Source organism: Triturus cristatus, chromosome 11 (genome assembly GCF_964204655.1).
Source record: "Triturus cristatus chromosome 11, aTriCri1.1, whole genome shotgun sequence".
Classification (NCBI taxonomy): domain Eukaryota; kingdom Metazoa; phylum Chordata; class Amphibia; order Caudata; family Salamandridae; genus Triturus; species Triturus cristatus.
The window spans coordinates 591,369,154-591,385,564 of NC_140594.1; positions in this window are offsets into that span (position 1 = coordinate 591,369,154).

Sequence of the window (16,411 nt, forward strand, 5' to 3'; positions counted from 1 at the left end):
GTGGTAAAGCTACTACTCACCACAGAAGTCTGCTGCTGGTATTAAAAGTGCATGTTTCAGTCTGCATGTCAGAATTTTTTAATGAAATAGAAGAGGATTTGAGAAGTCACTCAAAATGTGCCCTAATTTTTCTTTCTTCAGCACTAATCATAATTTCTATGGCAAAATGAACCCCCTCATTGTGTTCCTTTTTAAATTAAATGTTTTAAGTGTTACCAGTTTATTCCAATCAAGATGGCTTCAGGTGTGCCATACTTTTGTCATAAGTAAGACTTTTAGCGCTCTAGTTGTTCGTTAGAACTGTCTGGGACATGCTGTCATTGGGCTATAATTGGGCTACATCTGGGTGATATTTGTGCTACATTTGGGCTCTTTTGTCTCTGGTGGCCATTTTGGGAGACTTATTTGTTATGAAGTTTCCTAATTTCCTCATTTACTACAGTCTCCTCAGTAGGAAATACTTTCAGTTTTTTACTTTGATTCCATCAAGAAGGCATTCAGATGTGTCATACATTTGCCATAAATTCAGAATGTTAGCACTCTAGTTGGTCATTAGATCACTGTAGTAAAGCTACTGCTCACCAGGGAAGTCTGCTGCTGGTATTGAAAGTGCATGTTTCAGTCTGCATGCCAGAATTGTTTAATGAAATAGAAGAGGATTTGAGAATTCTCTCAAAATGTGCCCTAATTTTTCTTTCTGCAGCACTAATCATACTTTCAATGGCAAAATTAACCCCCTCATTTTGTTCCTTTTTAAATTAAATGTTTTAAGAGTTACCACTTTATTCCAATCAAGATGGCTTCAGGTGTGCAATACGTTTGTCATAAGTAGGACAGTTAGCGCTCTAGTTGTTCTTTAGAACACTCTGGGAAGCTGCAGTAGAACACAAAGGAATCAACTGACAGTCTCTGCCCTTGTTGGATGTACATGTTTTACTGAGAATGTGAAATGAAATGAAAATAAATATATAACGCGCAACTTAGCCCAATGGGCGTCAAGGCGCCTAACCAAATATAGGATCTTCAATCACAGTTGCTTACTGGTAGGCCTTAGAGAAATACCAGGTTTTGAGTGCTTTTTTGAACATGGTCATAGAGGGTTGAACCTTGATATCAAAGGGGAGAGCATTCCACAGCCGTGGGGCCACAACAGAAAAAGCCCTACTTCTCCATCTAACTTTCTTAAAACGAGGAATTACTAACAAGTGCATATTTGCAGAACGAAGAGCCCTGCTAGGAGCGTAGCAAGTCAAGAGAGAGCCCAGAGCATTAGGAGGATCTGCCCTTAAGGCTCCAAAAACCAGAGTCAGAAGTTTAAAAGAAATCCTATATTGGATGGGGAGCCAGTGAAGGCTTTTCCTGGCTAAGGTGGCCGAAGATGCAACAGGAACAGATAGAACAAATCGCGCTGCCGCGTTTTGTATCACCTGAAGGCGATGGATCAAGCCCTTATTAATTTCAGCATATAAGGAGTTGCAGTAATCTAGTCTTGATCCAACCAATGACACCACAATCTGCATACGTGATTGAGGAGAAAGATAGTGAACAATTCTCCTCAAAATCTTAATGACCCCCCAGCAAGTAGAAACCGTTCTGTTAACCTGGAGGGTCATTGACAGTGAAGTGTCAAATATGACGCCCAGGTTCCTGGTGGACTGAGATGGAATAGGACAAGAACCCAGACAAGGGGGCCACCACTCATCAGACCAACAATCCTGATTGTTCCCGAAAATCAGGACTTCGGTCTTATCACCGTTCAACTTCAGAGAGTTTAAAATCATCCATTCGGAGACTGCCTGCATGCAGCTCCTAAAGTTGAACGCTGAGATATTCTTCGAGTGGGTCAGGGACACCATAATTTGGGTGTCATCGGCATATGACACAACCTCCATCCCCTGCGATTTCACAAGCCTTGCCAGAGGGGCTATATAGATATTAAACAGGGTCGGGCTAAGAGCCGAACCCTGTGGGACCCCGCATTGCAAGGCTTTAGCAGGGGAGAGAAACTCGCCGAGCTTAACCCTTTGTTCTCTTTGCTCTAAAAAGGAGGACAAAAGACTCAAGGCAGTACCCGTCACTCCTAACTCCCTCAGACGAGATGTTAACGTCGAGGGAGAAAGAGTATCAAATGCTGCAGTGAGGTCTAAGAGGACCAAGAGAGTGGTCTGACCCTGATCCACCTTTTTTCGAATATAGTCCGTCACCATAGTGAGTGCTGACTCAGTGCTGTGACACTTCCTAAAGCCATGCTGGGAGTCATCCAGATATCCAGAAAAATCTAGAAAGGCCGACAGATGCAAATTAAGATGGAGTTCTAGCATTTTCGCCGGTGCTGGAAGCAGAGATATCGGACGAAAGTTCTTAAGCGTTTCCGGATCCAGGGTGGGCTTTTTAAGCAAGGGCTTCACAATTGCCTTTTTCCAGACCGCCGGAAAGACTCCCTGTGTTAACGCACTATTCATCACCTCCATCAAAGGGGGTGCTAAGGTATCCTTACATGCTTTCAGCACTTTCAAAGGACAGGGATCCAAAGGAGAGGCCGATTTTATTCTATTTAAGAGAAGATCCATCTCCTCAGAAGATAGTAGCGGAAAACAGGAGAGAGTCTTAGAAGGATCTCTCGTCCAGGCTTCAGAGCTTAAATAGGCCAAAGGAGGTTGGAGACCCAAAGTGCTCCTCTGAGCTTCCAGGGCAGTGAATATGTCCTCAATTTTATTATGAAAGAAGTCTGAGATGTTATTACAGAGCTCCTGAGATCCAACTACCGGATCAGGCATTTGTAGAGAACAAAGGGAGTCCACAATTTTAAAAAGCTCCCTAGATGAGGTAAGGGAGGCAGTAAGGTTGGTGAAAAACTCCTGCTTTTCACTTATTAGCCTAGCCTTATAATCTCGTAGCAAACGCTTGTGAGCCTCGCCTTCAGAGGGATCCCATGTCTTTCGCCATCTTCTCTCCTGCCTCCTACAGGACTGCCTCAGGAGTCTTAGTGTGTCAGTATACCAGGGGGCCGAGGGGCTGCGCCCTGCTATGTACCGGAAAGAAGCGGGTGCCAATGCTTCTACTGCTCTAGAAATAGAGTTAGCAAGTACTTGTGCAGCTTCCCAAGCTTCCCCACAAGAGGAAGACGGCCCAGCCCTTATAAAAGGAGATAGGGATTCATTAGTAATATTCTTGAATTTCCTTTTAAGTTGTTTGTTACAGGTATTCCGTAAAGCCACACATGCTAGAGGAGCTTTCAACTCCAGGGGTACTGCCAGATGATCAGACCAGGCCAAGCGAATAGGTAGATCGACCGACAGTCTCAGATCACTGGTAAATACTCCATCAAGAATATGGCCGGCCTGATGAGTAGGGCTACTGACAATTTGGGAGAAGCCACATGCGTTAAGCGAATCTAGCAAGGCGTGAGTATCATTACAGCCCGTATCCTCAAGATGAAAATTCAGGTCCCCGAGTATGGTAAAAGAGGGCCTGCCAAAATAAGGTTCTAAGATCCTGAGCAACTCATTACTGAAATTGGATCTAGGTCCCGGAGGCCTATATATGAGGATGCCAGTAAAGGAGACCGACGCAGAACAAGAAATAGAAAAGTATAAAGCTTCAAAGGAATCCAAGGACTCGGATAAAGCCTTAATACTACAGGTGAGTGAGTTTTTGTAGAGAATGGCCAGCCCACCCCCTCTACATCTAGTTCTATCCAGTCTCTGGAAAGCATAACCATCAGGTATCGCCAGCAACAGATCATGGCCCGAAGAATCCGAGGCCCATGTTTCGGTGACAAACACCCAAGAGGGATCCCTAGCAGTCACGAAGTCATGGAAAGCAACGTTATTTTTAATTAGGGATCTTGCATTAATTAGGAACCCACTACCCAATGGGAGTGTATTTGGTGAAGTGCGAGGGATATGGTTAACCTCATAGTTGGGGCGGCAAAATGTCAGACATACCTTACACGAGTGACATGCTATGGCATGTCGAATACCATTAGGCGAAAATCGGTGATGACAGGGCTCTGGCCGAGGTTTCAGAGCTCGCATATCAAAATGTGAATACGCGAACTTTACCTGACCCGTTGAGTCCAGCCCGCCCTGCAGCACGTCCTCAGCGCGGACGGGCGCAGACGGGCTGAACTCAGGCGTCAGTCCGGCGTCAGTCCGGCGACCCCGCTGCGCGATACCGCTGCTCGTAAGCATGACCCCCTTATGTAGACGTCTAGCGTCCTTATGACGACTAGAACGTCAAGCCTCCAAAATGGCGCCGCCAGGCGTCACAGTCCACTCCAATACACACTCAATATGGCCGCTCGATTATCTCCGCGTCTCCGTGAGGGGGTCCGCAAAACAGCGGTGAGTTTAAAATGTTTTTATGGTGCAAGTGAGGGGCAGGTCATTAAAATCAGGGGTACAATAAACAAAGAATAAACAGAGATACAAAACCAGGCAGATTTAAAAGGCCGCTCAAAGCAACTGCGTGCAATGCGCTTAGAAAATCGCGTTCAGTACAGAGTGCGTTCAAAGCGCTCCCGAATAGCAAGGGCCATTACCTAAAATCATCCCCCTTATGTAGACGTCTAGCGTCCTTATGACGACTAGAACGTCAAGCCTCCAAAATGGCGCCGCCAGGCGTCACAGTCCAACCCAATACACACTCAATATGGCCGCTCGATTATCTCCGCGTCTCCGTGAGGGGGTCCGCAAAACAGCGGTGAGTTTAAAATGTTTTTATGGTGCAAGTGAGGGGCAGGTCATTAAAATCAGGGGTACAATAAACAAAGAATAAACAGAGATACAAAACCAGGCAGTTTTAAAAGGCCGCTCAAAGCAACTGCGTGCAATGCGCTTAGAAAATCGCGTTCAGTACAGAGTGCGTTCAAAGTGCTCCCGAATAGCAAGGGCCATTACCTAAAATCATCCCCCTTATGTAGACGTCTAGCGTCCTTATGACGACTAGAACGTCAAGCCTCCAAAATGGCGCCGCCAGGCGTCACAGTCCACCCCAATACACACTCAATATGGCCGCTCGATTATCTCCGCGTCTCCGTGAGGGGGTCCGCAAAACAGTGGTGAGTTTAAAATGTTTTTATGGTGCAAGTGAGGGGCAGGTCATTAAAATCAGGGGTACAATAAACAAAGAATAAACAGAGATACAAAACCAGGCAGATTTAAAAGGCCGCTCAAAGCAACTGCGTGCAATGCGCTTAGAAAATCGCGCTCAGTACAGAGTGCGTTCAAAGCGCTCCCGAATGTCAGATTTCATTCTCACATGACTGAGAAAGATAATGTGAATTTACAGAAAATATGCTCTCAGTTTAGCTTATAGATCACCTTCCAAACCTCTGTGGGAAAAGCATGAGAAAATAGTTCTCTCTCAAACATGATTCATGATATCCCAGCAGAAGGCTTTTTCACATGGTAAAATCACCTTAGAACATACCACAATTTCTAAAATGAGTATGGCACCATCAACAAATGATTTATAATGTAATTAAAGTCTTAAAACCTTCTATTAACTGCAATGCTTTTTAATGAGGTGCTATCATGTATATTGGTCCCAAGATGGCTGCCAACACTTCTTGGATGAAGTACTGACAGCCTATCAGATCTCACGATGAGATGTATGGTTAGGCTCCGCCCAGATAAATATGAGATTTTGATTTTGATTTTCTCAGGAACTACTGAACGGATTTCCACCATTTAAGCAAAAGGCACGACTCTGTACCAAAGTCTACCTTTGTGCCAAATTTGGTGTAATTCCGTTCAGCAGTTCGGGCTGTAGCTGCGGCTAAAGGTCCTATGGGAAATTGCATGTGGAAAACACGTTTTGGGCCCCCCCTTTTTTCTCAGCCCCCGCTACACGAATCATCCCGAGACTTTCAGGATAGGAGCAGACCGGAGCTGGCCAAAAGTTTTGAGAATTTCGTGAAGATTCATCAATGGGTGCCAAAGTTATTATAAATAGAATGTTGCGGATTTCCTTTGGAAAATAGGTCCTAACTATAACTACCTACTGGCGACCGCCAGTAGGTGATATATATTTATATATATATATACATATACACACACACATAACTATATATAAATATATATATTCAGAAATGAAATTCGCCTTTCCTGGAAGCTCCGCCCGTTGATCGGTGGCGCGTGAAGCCAGTAAGGCACAGCTGGCGAAATACTCTGATCCAAAATGCAATAATACGCGCTCTCAGGAGTTCAAGGAGGATATTTATTAGAGGTACAGGCTACGCGTTTCGGAAGTCAAGGAAGTTTGACTTCCGAAACGCGTAGCCTGTACCTCTATTAAATATCCTCCTTGAACTCCTGAGAGCGCGTATTATTGCATTTTGGATCAGAATAAATATATATATATATACATAAATATATATATGTGTGTGTGTGTATATATCTATATTCACTGAAAAAAAACATAAGTTTCAGAGATGTTATAGTTAGAAATTAGCATTTAAAAAACCTTAGAAATTCACAGAAAAAAACATAGGTTTCAGGGGTGTTATAGTTAGCTGCCCATTTCACTCAGACAAAACCATAGAAATTCCTCTGTTATAGTTAGTTCTGCTAACTATAACTCACGCGCCCGCAATGCACTGCTGATGATGTCACATATTACATCACTGATGACATCTCAAGTGACATCACTGATGACATCATCCACTGAATGTGGTTTAGTTTGAAATTTAAATATGTATTATATATATACCAATCTGTATTGAAGATTGAGTGGATATATAACTGTCTGGATGGAGGATTTAGTAGCTGTCTGACTGTCTTTTTAAGTGAGTAATTAAAAGTGTCTCACTTAATACATGGATTAGTAACTAAATTATGTGAATGTGTGCAGCGCTGTCTCTGTTGTTGTATAACATGCTGCATCAGTTGGTCACTAACTACATGAGTGTGTATATTAGTAATTGATTAGTTGGGTGAGTATTTGTATGGGACACTAAGTTTGTGTGTGGTTGGATGGGGTGTGTGTAACTCTATGCATAGATGTGTGAATGGTTGATTGACTAGGTGTATGGGTTTAAGAGTGCATGTGGAAACAGTTGTTTGGGTGACTGAGTGTATTTATTTGTGTGTTGGTGAGCGAATATATGTTTTAGTTGTACATCTTCAACAAAGTAAAGAAATAAAAGGCATTTTATGTGAGAGTTGGTGTATATAAATAAGTATGTGTAAGAGTCAGTGATTGTGAGAGTAACTATATGAATGAGTGTATAATTGTAATGGTGCTTTTTAACATATTAATGATGAGTTACTATGTGTTTGAATAAATGAGGTGTTGTTGGATGATTGTGTAAGTGAGTACATTTAAGTGCGATACATTTTTTCATGAGGGAGTAGGATGACTGCATAACCGACTAAGATGACTGCTGATGTGTCAATGTCTATATATGTGTATAAGTGCATTTGATAGTGTTCTATTAATTAATGACTGCATGTATAGATGATTCTGTTGTTGAATGGGTAGTTGTGTGTTTAGACTTAGGAATCAGTGAGTGGGTATGTAGTAACTGGTATTGGTGTGTCAATGGTTTCAAATATGGTACTCTGTATTTTACAGTGAGTGATGAAAGGTTATACTAGTGTATGATGAGGTGTATCAGATTGTCAAGTGGATGATGTCATCAGTGATGTCATTTGAGATGTCATCAATGATGTCATCAGTGATGTCACTGACCATGTCATGAATGATGCAAAATGTGACATCATCAGCACGGCATTGCGGGCGCGTGAGTTATAGTTAGCAGAACTAACTATAACGGAGGAATTTCTATGGTTTTGTATGAGTGAAATGGGCAGCTAACTATAACACCCCTGAAACCTATGTTTTTTTTCTGGGAATTTCTAAGGTTTTTTAAATGCTAATTTCTAACTATAACGTCTCTGAAACCTATGTTTTTTTCAATGAATTTCAAAGGTTTTTTAAATGCTAACTTTTAAGTGTGATAGTAGTTATATCTATTTTTTTGTACTGATTTTCTACAGTTTTTTAACTGTTTATTTATAAATATTTTATTCATTGAATAACATTATATATTTTTCTGAAAATTGCTCCAAAAATTTTTTTTTAATTAAAACTGAAATATTGATTAATTTTCTTGTTTTCATTTTTTATTTTAATATATTTATATTATTTTCTTTAAAAAAAAATCAAATTTTTTTCGGAGTCGCGCAACCAAAGTGTACACATCACGGTGGGTGCGTGCATTCTAGCCGCCATTTTAGAAAAGTCATGAAGGATCCGCGTATGGTGTGCGATGGCTGCATGTTTTTCAGTTACATCATATACATTTACTATCACGTGATATGCGCGATTGGTATGCGACCAGTCTGCGACTCCTGTTCCCGCGCATTCGCGACACATGCGCATTACGGTACGAGATGTTTGCGCGGTTGCGGGTCCCGCGTCACATCATATACGTGCTGGGGCGTGCTGGGTGCGCGACTCCCGCAAAAAAAAATTATGTTCCAAAATGATATGTATGTGTCTTTAATATACATATTAAGGCAAGAGATTATGTAAGATATTCATCAAAATAATATATTTGTACTTATAATAAACTTATATTATTTTTAAATATATTTTCGCGAAGTCGGGTGCATGCATCGTGAGTGCAGAAAACCAGGTCAGCAGAGCTGCTGTAGAGCAAGAGAACCAGGTCAGCAGAGCTGCTCTAGAGCCTAAGAACTAGGTCAGCAGAGCTGCTCTAGAGCCAGAGAACCAGGTCAGCAGAGCTGCTGTAGAGCCAGAGAAACCAGGTCAGCAGAGCGGCTGTAAAGCCAGAGAAACCAGGTCAGCAGAGCTGCTTTAGAGCCAGAAAACCAGGCCAGCAGAGCTGCTTTAGAGTCAGAGAACCAGGTTAGCAGAGCTGCTTTAGAGCCAGAGAACCAGGTCAGCAGAGCTACTCTAGAGCCAGAGAACCAAATCAGCAGAGCTGCTTTAGAGCCATAGAACCAGGTCAGCAGAGCTGCTTTAGAGCCAGAGAACCAGGTCAGTAGAGCTGCTCTAGAGCCTAAGAACCAGGTCAACAGAGCTGCTCTAGAGCCAGAGAACCAGGTCTGCAGAGCTGCTGCAGAGCCAGAGAAACCAGGTCAGTAGAGCTGCTTTAGAGGGAGAGAACCAGGTCAGCAGAGCTGCTCTAGAGCCAGAGAACCATGTCAGCAGAACTGCTTCAGAGACATAGAACTAGGTCAGCGGAGCTGCTTTAGAGCCAGAGAACCAGGTCAGCAGAGCTATTGTAGAGCCAGAGAACTAGATCAGCAGAGCTGCTCTGTAGCATAAGAACTAGGTCAGAAGAGCTGCTCTAGAGCCAGAGAACCAGGTCAGCAGACCTGCTGTAGAGCCAGAGAAACCAGGTCAGCAGAGCTACTTTAGAGAGAGAGAACCAGGCCAGCAGAGCTGCTTTAGAGCTAGAGAACCAGGTCAGCAGAGCTGCTCTAGCTGACACTGACTGACACTGACTGACTAACACTGACTGATTGACACTGACTGACACAGATTGACTGACACTGACTGACACTGATTGACTGACACTGACTGACACTGACTGACTGACTGACACTGACTGACACTGATTGACACTGACTGACACTGATTGACTGACACTGACTGACTGACACTGATTGACTGACACTGACTGACACTGACTGACTACTCTCTACTACTCTACTACTGACTCTCTACTACTCTCTACTACTCTCTCTCTACTACTCACTCTCTACTACTCTCTACTACTCACTCTCTACTACTCTACTACTCTACTACTCTCTACTACTCACTCTCAACTACTTACTCTCTACTACTCTACTACTCACTCTCTACTACTCACTCACTACTACTCTCTACTACTCACTCTCTACTACTCACTCTCTACTACTCACGCTCTACTACTCTCTACTACTCACTGTCTACTACTACTACTCTCTCTACTACTCACTCTCTACTACTCTCCACTATTCACTCTCTACTACTCACTCTCTACTACTCGCTCTACTACTTTCTACTACTTTCTACCACTCACTCTCTACTACTCTACTACTCACTCTCTACTACTCTCTACTACTATCTCTCTACTACTCTCTCTCTACTACTCTCTACTACTCACTCTACTACTCTCTACTACTCTCTCTACTACTCTCTCTACTACTCTCTCTCTACTACACACTCTCTACTACTCACTCTCTACTACTCGCTCTCTACTACTCGCTCTCTACTACTCACTCTCCACTACTCACTCTCTACTACTCACTCTCCACTACTCACTCTCTACCACTCACTCTCTACTACTCTACTACTCACTCTCTACTACTCTCTCTCTACTACTCACTCTCTACTACTCACTCTACTACTCTCTACTACTCACTCTCTACTACTCTGTACTACTCACTCTCTACTACTCTGTACTACTCACTCTGTACTACTCACTCTCTACTACTCACTCTCTACTGCTCTCTACTGCTCACTCTCCACTACTCATTCTCTACTACTCGCTCTCAACTACTCTCTACTACTCACTCTCTACTACTCTACTACTCTCTCTACTTCTCACTCTCTACTACTCTCTCTCTACTACTCTCTACTACTCACTCTCTACTACACCCTCTACTACTTGCTCTCTGCTACTCGCTCTCAACTACTCTCTACTACTCACTCTACTACTCACTCTCTACTACTCTACCACTCTCCCTACTTCTCACTCTTTACTACTCTCTCTCTACTACTCTCTCTCTACTACTCTCTACTACTCACTCTCTACTACTCTCTCTCTACTACTCTCTACTACTCTCTCTCTACTACTCTCTACTACTCACTCTCTACTACTCTCTCTCTACTACTCTCTACTACTCACTCTCTACTACTCACTCTACTACTCTCTACTACTCTCTCTACTACTCTCTCTCTACTACACACTCTCTACTACACACTCTCTACTACTCGCTCTCTACTACTCGCTCTCTACTACTCACTCTCCACTACTCACTCTCTACTACTCGCTCTCTACTACTCTCTACTACTCACTCTCTACTGCTCACTCTCCACTACTCATTCTCTACTACTCGCTCTCAACTACTCTCTACTACTCACTCTACTACTCACTCTCTACTTCTCTACTACTCTCTCTACTACTCTCCTGCTACTACTCGCTCTCTACTACTCTCTAGTACTCACTCTACTACTCACTCTCTACTACTCTCTACTACTCACTCTCTACTACTCCACTACTACTCACTCTCTACTACTCTACTACTCTCTACTACTCTCTCTCTCTACTACTCACTGTCTACTACTCACTCTCTACTACTCTCTGCTACTCACTCTCTACTACTCTCTCTCTTCTACTCTTCTACTCACTCTCTACTACTCTCTACTACTCACTCTCTACTACTCTCTACTACTCACTCTGCTACCCACTGTCTACTACTCTCTAATACTCACTCTCTACTACTCACTCTACTAATCACTCTACTACTCACTCTCTACTACTCTCTACTACTCACTCTCTACTACTCTCTACTACTCACTCTACTACTCACTCTCTCCTACTCTCTACTACTCACTCTCTACTACTCACTGTCTACTACTCACTCTCTACTACTCACTCTACTACTCTCTACTACTCACTCTCTGATACTTTTCTCTACAACTCTCTACTACTCTCTACTACTCACTCTCTACTCTCTATTACTCACTATCTACTCTCTACCTCTCTACCTCTCTCTCTACTACTCTCTACCTCTCTACCTCTACCTCTACACCTCTACCTATACACCTCTACCTCTCTACCTCTCTATACATGCACACATATGCACATATATATATGCATATATATGCATATGCATTTATATATATGTGTGTGTACTTTATCTACTGGCGGTTGCCAGTAGATAGTTATAGTTAGGACCGAGTTTCCATAGGAAATCTGAAAATTCTATTTTGAATAACTTTGGCGCCGGTTGACGAATCCTCGCGAAATTTTCAAAACTAATGGGGCTCTCAGTTCAGCTCCTACCCTGAAAGTCTCGGGGTGATTCATCAAGCGGGGGCGGAGAAAAAAGGGGGGTCCCAAAACGCGTTTTCCCCATGCATTTTCCCATAGGACCTTTAGTCGAAGGTACAGCCCGAACGGCTGAACAGAATTACTTGAAATTTGGCAAAGAGGTAGTCCTCAGGTCAGGCATGTGCCTTTTGCATATATGGTGTCAATCTGTTCAGTAGTTCCTGAGGAAATTGCAGTTAGAAGTACATAAATATCTATAGGCGCGCACCGTGCGCGCACCGTGTGCGCACCATAACGTGCACGAGCGTAATTCTGATTGGTGGTTACATGTCAGTCAACATTCGAATCGGTCGAAATCAGGAAGTGTCGGCCGCCATTTTGTGTATTTTGTGTGTGACAGTGAAAAAGAAAGGTGGAGAATGTGAAAAGGGGGCAGGGTAGAGAGTTCCTGGCCCCCTAGCCTTTGTCAGGGGGTCCCTGAAGGACCCCGAAGGGTGAAAAAAACATTTTACTTTTTTTTTACAAAAATCGCGGGGTGCTACGGTGCGCGCACGGTGAAAGACCTAAAAAAAAAAAAAAAAAAAAACTTTTTAAACGAGCCATTCCATATTACAGGATACAGTCAATCTATAACTATATACATAGGTAGTTTATTGTAAAATAAATATATAACAAATATAATAATACATTCATAACTTAGCATTTAAAAAACCTTACAAATTTACTTAAAAAACCATAGGTTTCACACACGTTATAGTTAGGAATTAGCATTTAAAAAACCTTGCAAATTCACTTAAAAAACCATAGGTTTCACACATGTTATAGTTAGCTGGACATTCCCCCGTTATAGTTAGTTCAGATAACTATGACTCGCGCGACCGCCACTCTATCACAAGGATGATGTCATCAGTGATGTCATGAGTGATGCCACTGACAATGTCATGAGTGATGTAATATGTGACGTCATGAGCAGTGGATTGCGGGCGCGCAAGTTATAGTTATCTGAACTAACTATAACAGGGGAATTTCAATGTTTTTTTACGAGTGAAATGTACAGCTAACTATAACATGTGTGAAACCTATGGTTTTTTAAGTGAATTTGCAAGGTTTTTTAAATGCTAATTCCTAACTATAACGTGTGTGAAACCTATGGTTTTTTAAGTGAATATATATATATATACATATATAAACATATAAATATAATCTGCATATCAATATAAATATAAATACATGCAAACATATACATATACATATATGCATACATATGCATGGTATGTACATGAAAGTTTGAAAAACTCTAATACAAGCAAAGCTAAAAAGCCACCTAATTACAAACAGAATTGCTTTAACTTAAACGAGGGCAAGACCTATTGTATTTTCAATGCTTGTTTACTTTGATTCCATCAAGAAGGCATTCAAATGTGTCACACATTTTCCATAAATTCTGAATGGTAGCACTCTAGTTGCTCATTAGATCACTGTAGTAAAACTACTGCTCACCAGGGAAGTCTGCTGCTGGTATTCAAAGTGCATGTTTCAGTCTGCATGTCAGAATTTTTTAATGAAATGGAAGAGGATTTGAGAAGTCAAAATGTGCCCTAATCTTTCTTTCTGCAGCACTAATCATAATTTCTCTGGCATAATGAACCCCCTCATTTTGTTCCTTTGCAAATTAAATATTTTAAGTGTTACCACTTTATTCCAATCAAGATGGCATCAGGTGTGCCATACGTTTGTCATAAGTAAGATTGTTAGCGCTCTAGTTGTTCTTTAAAACACTCTGGGACATTCTGTCATTGGGCTATACTTGGGCTACATCTCGGTGATATTTGTGCTATATTTGGGCTCTTTTGTCTCTGGTGGCCATCTTGGGAGACTTATTTGTTTTGAAGTTTCCTAATTTTCTCATTTACAACAGTCTCCTCAGTAGGACATACTTTCAGGTTTTTTACTTTCATTCCATCAAGAAGGCATACAGATGTGTCACACATTTGCCATGAATTCGGAATGTTAGCACTCTAGTTGCTTATTAGATCACTGCAGTAAAGCTTCTGCTCACCAGGGAAGTCTGCTGCTGGTATTGAAAGTGCATGTTTCAGTCTGCATGTCAGAATTTTTTAATGAAATAGAAGAGGATTTGAGAAGTCACTCAAAATGTGCCCTAATTTTCTTTTTTCCGCACTAATCAATTTCTATGGCAAAATTAACCTCCTCATTGTGTTCCTTTTAAATTAAACTACTCACTCGCTACTACTTTCTCCTACTCACTCTCTACTACTCTCTCTCTACTACTCTCTACTACTAATCTCTACTACTCACTCTCTACTACTCACTCTCTACTACTCACTCTCTACTACTCTCTACTACTCACTCTACTGCTCTCTACTACTCTCTACCACTCAGTCTCTACTACTCTACTACTCACTCTCTACTACTCCACTAATCACTCTCTATTACTCTCTATTACTCTCTCTCTACTACTCCCTCTCCACTACTCACTCTACTACTCTCTACTACTCACTCTCTACTACTCTACTACTCTCTACTACTCACTCTCTACTACTCACTCTCTACTACTCTCTCTACTACTCACTCTATACTACTCTCTACTACTCACTCTACTACTCTCTACTACTCTCTACCACTCACTCTCTACTACTCTACTACTCACTTTCTACTACTCTCTACCACTCACTCTCTACTACTCTACTACTCACTCTCTACTACTCTCTACTACTATCTCTCTACTACTCACTCTCTACTACTCACTCTACTACTCTCTACTACTCTCTCTACTATTCACTCTCTACTACTCTCTCTCCACCACTCACTCTCTGCTACTCACTCTCTACTACCCTCTACTACTCACTCTCTACTACTCACTCACTACTACTCACTCACTACTACTCTACTATTCTCTACTACTCTCTTTACTACTCACTCTCTGCTACTCACTCTCTACTACTCTCTCTCTACTACACACTCTCTACTACTTGCTCTCTACTACTCACTCTACTACTCACTCTCTACTACTCCCTGCTACTACTCACTCTCTACTACTCTCGACTACTCACTCTCTACTACTCCACTACTCTCTACTAATCACTCTCTACTACTCACTCTGTACTACTCTCTACTACTCACTCTCTACTACTCTCTACTACTCACTCTCTACTACTCACTCTATACTACTTTCTCTACTACTCACTCTCTACTACTCACTCTCTACTACTCTCTCTCTACTACTCTCTACTACTCTCTACTACTCACTCGCTACTACTCTCTCTCTACTACTCTCTACTACTCATTCTCTACTACTCACTCTCTACTACTCTCTCTGCTACTCAGTCTCCACTACTCACTCTCTACTACTCTCTACTACTCACTCTCTAATACTCACTCTCTACTACTCTCTACTACTCACTCTCTACTACTCTCTACTACTCACTCTACTACTCACTCTTTACTACTCTCTACTACTCTCTACTTCTCACTCTCTGGTACTCTCTACTACTCACTCTCTACTACTCACTCTACTATTCTCTCCTACTCACTCTCTGCTACTCTCTCTACTACTCTCTACTACTCTCTCCCTACTACTCCCTCTCCACTACTCACTCTACTACTCTCTACTACTCGCTCTCTACTACTCTCTACTACTCACTCTCTACTACTCACTCTCTACTACTCTCTCTACTACTCACTCTCTACTACTCTCTACTACTCACTCTCTACTACTCTCTACTACTCACTCTACTACTCTCTACTACTCTCTACCACTCACTCTCTACTACTCTACTACTCACTCTCTACTACTCTCTACTACTCACTCTCTACTACTCACTCTCTACTACTCTCTCTACTACTCACTCCCTACTACTCTCTACTACTCACTCTACTACTCTCTACTACTCTCTACCACTCACTCTCTACTACTCTACTACTCACTCTCTACTACTCTACTACTCACTCTCTACTACTCTCTACCACTCACTCTCTACTACTCTACTACTCACTCTCTACTACTCTCTACTACTCTCTCTCTACTACTCACTCTACTACTCTCTACTGCTCTCTCTCCACTACTCACTCTCTACTACTCGCTCTCTACTACTCTCTACTATTCACTCTATTACTCACTCTCTACTACTCTACTACTTTCTACTACTCTCTCTGCTACTCACTCTCTACTACTCTACTACTCACTCTCTACTACTCACTCACTACTACTCACTCACTACTACTCTACTATTCTCTACTACTCTCTCTACTACTCACTCTCTGCTACTCACTCTCTACTACTCTCTACTACTCTCTCTCTACTACACACTCTCTACTACTTGCTCTCTACTACTCACTCTACTACTCACTCTCTACTACTCCCTGCTACTACTA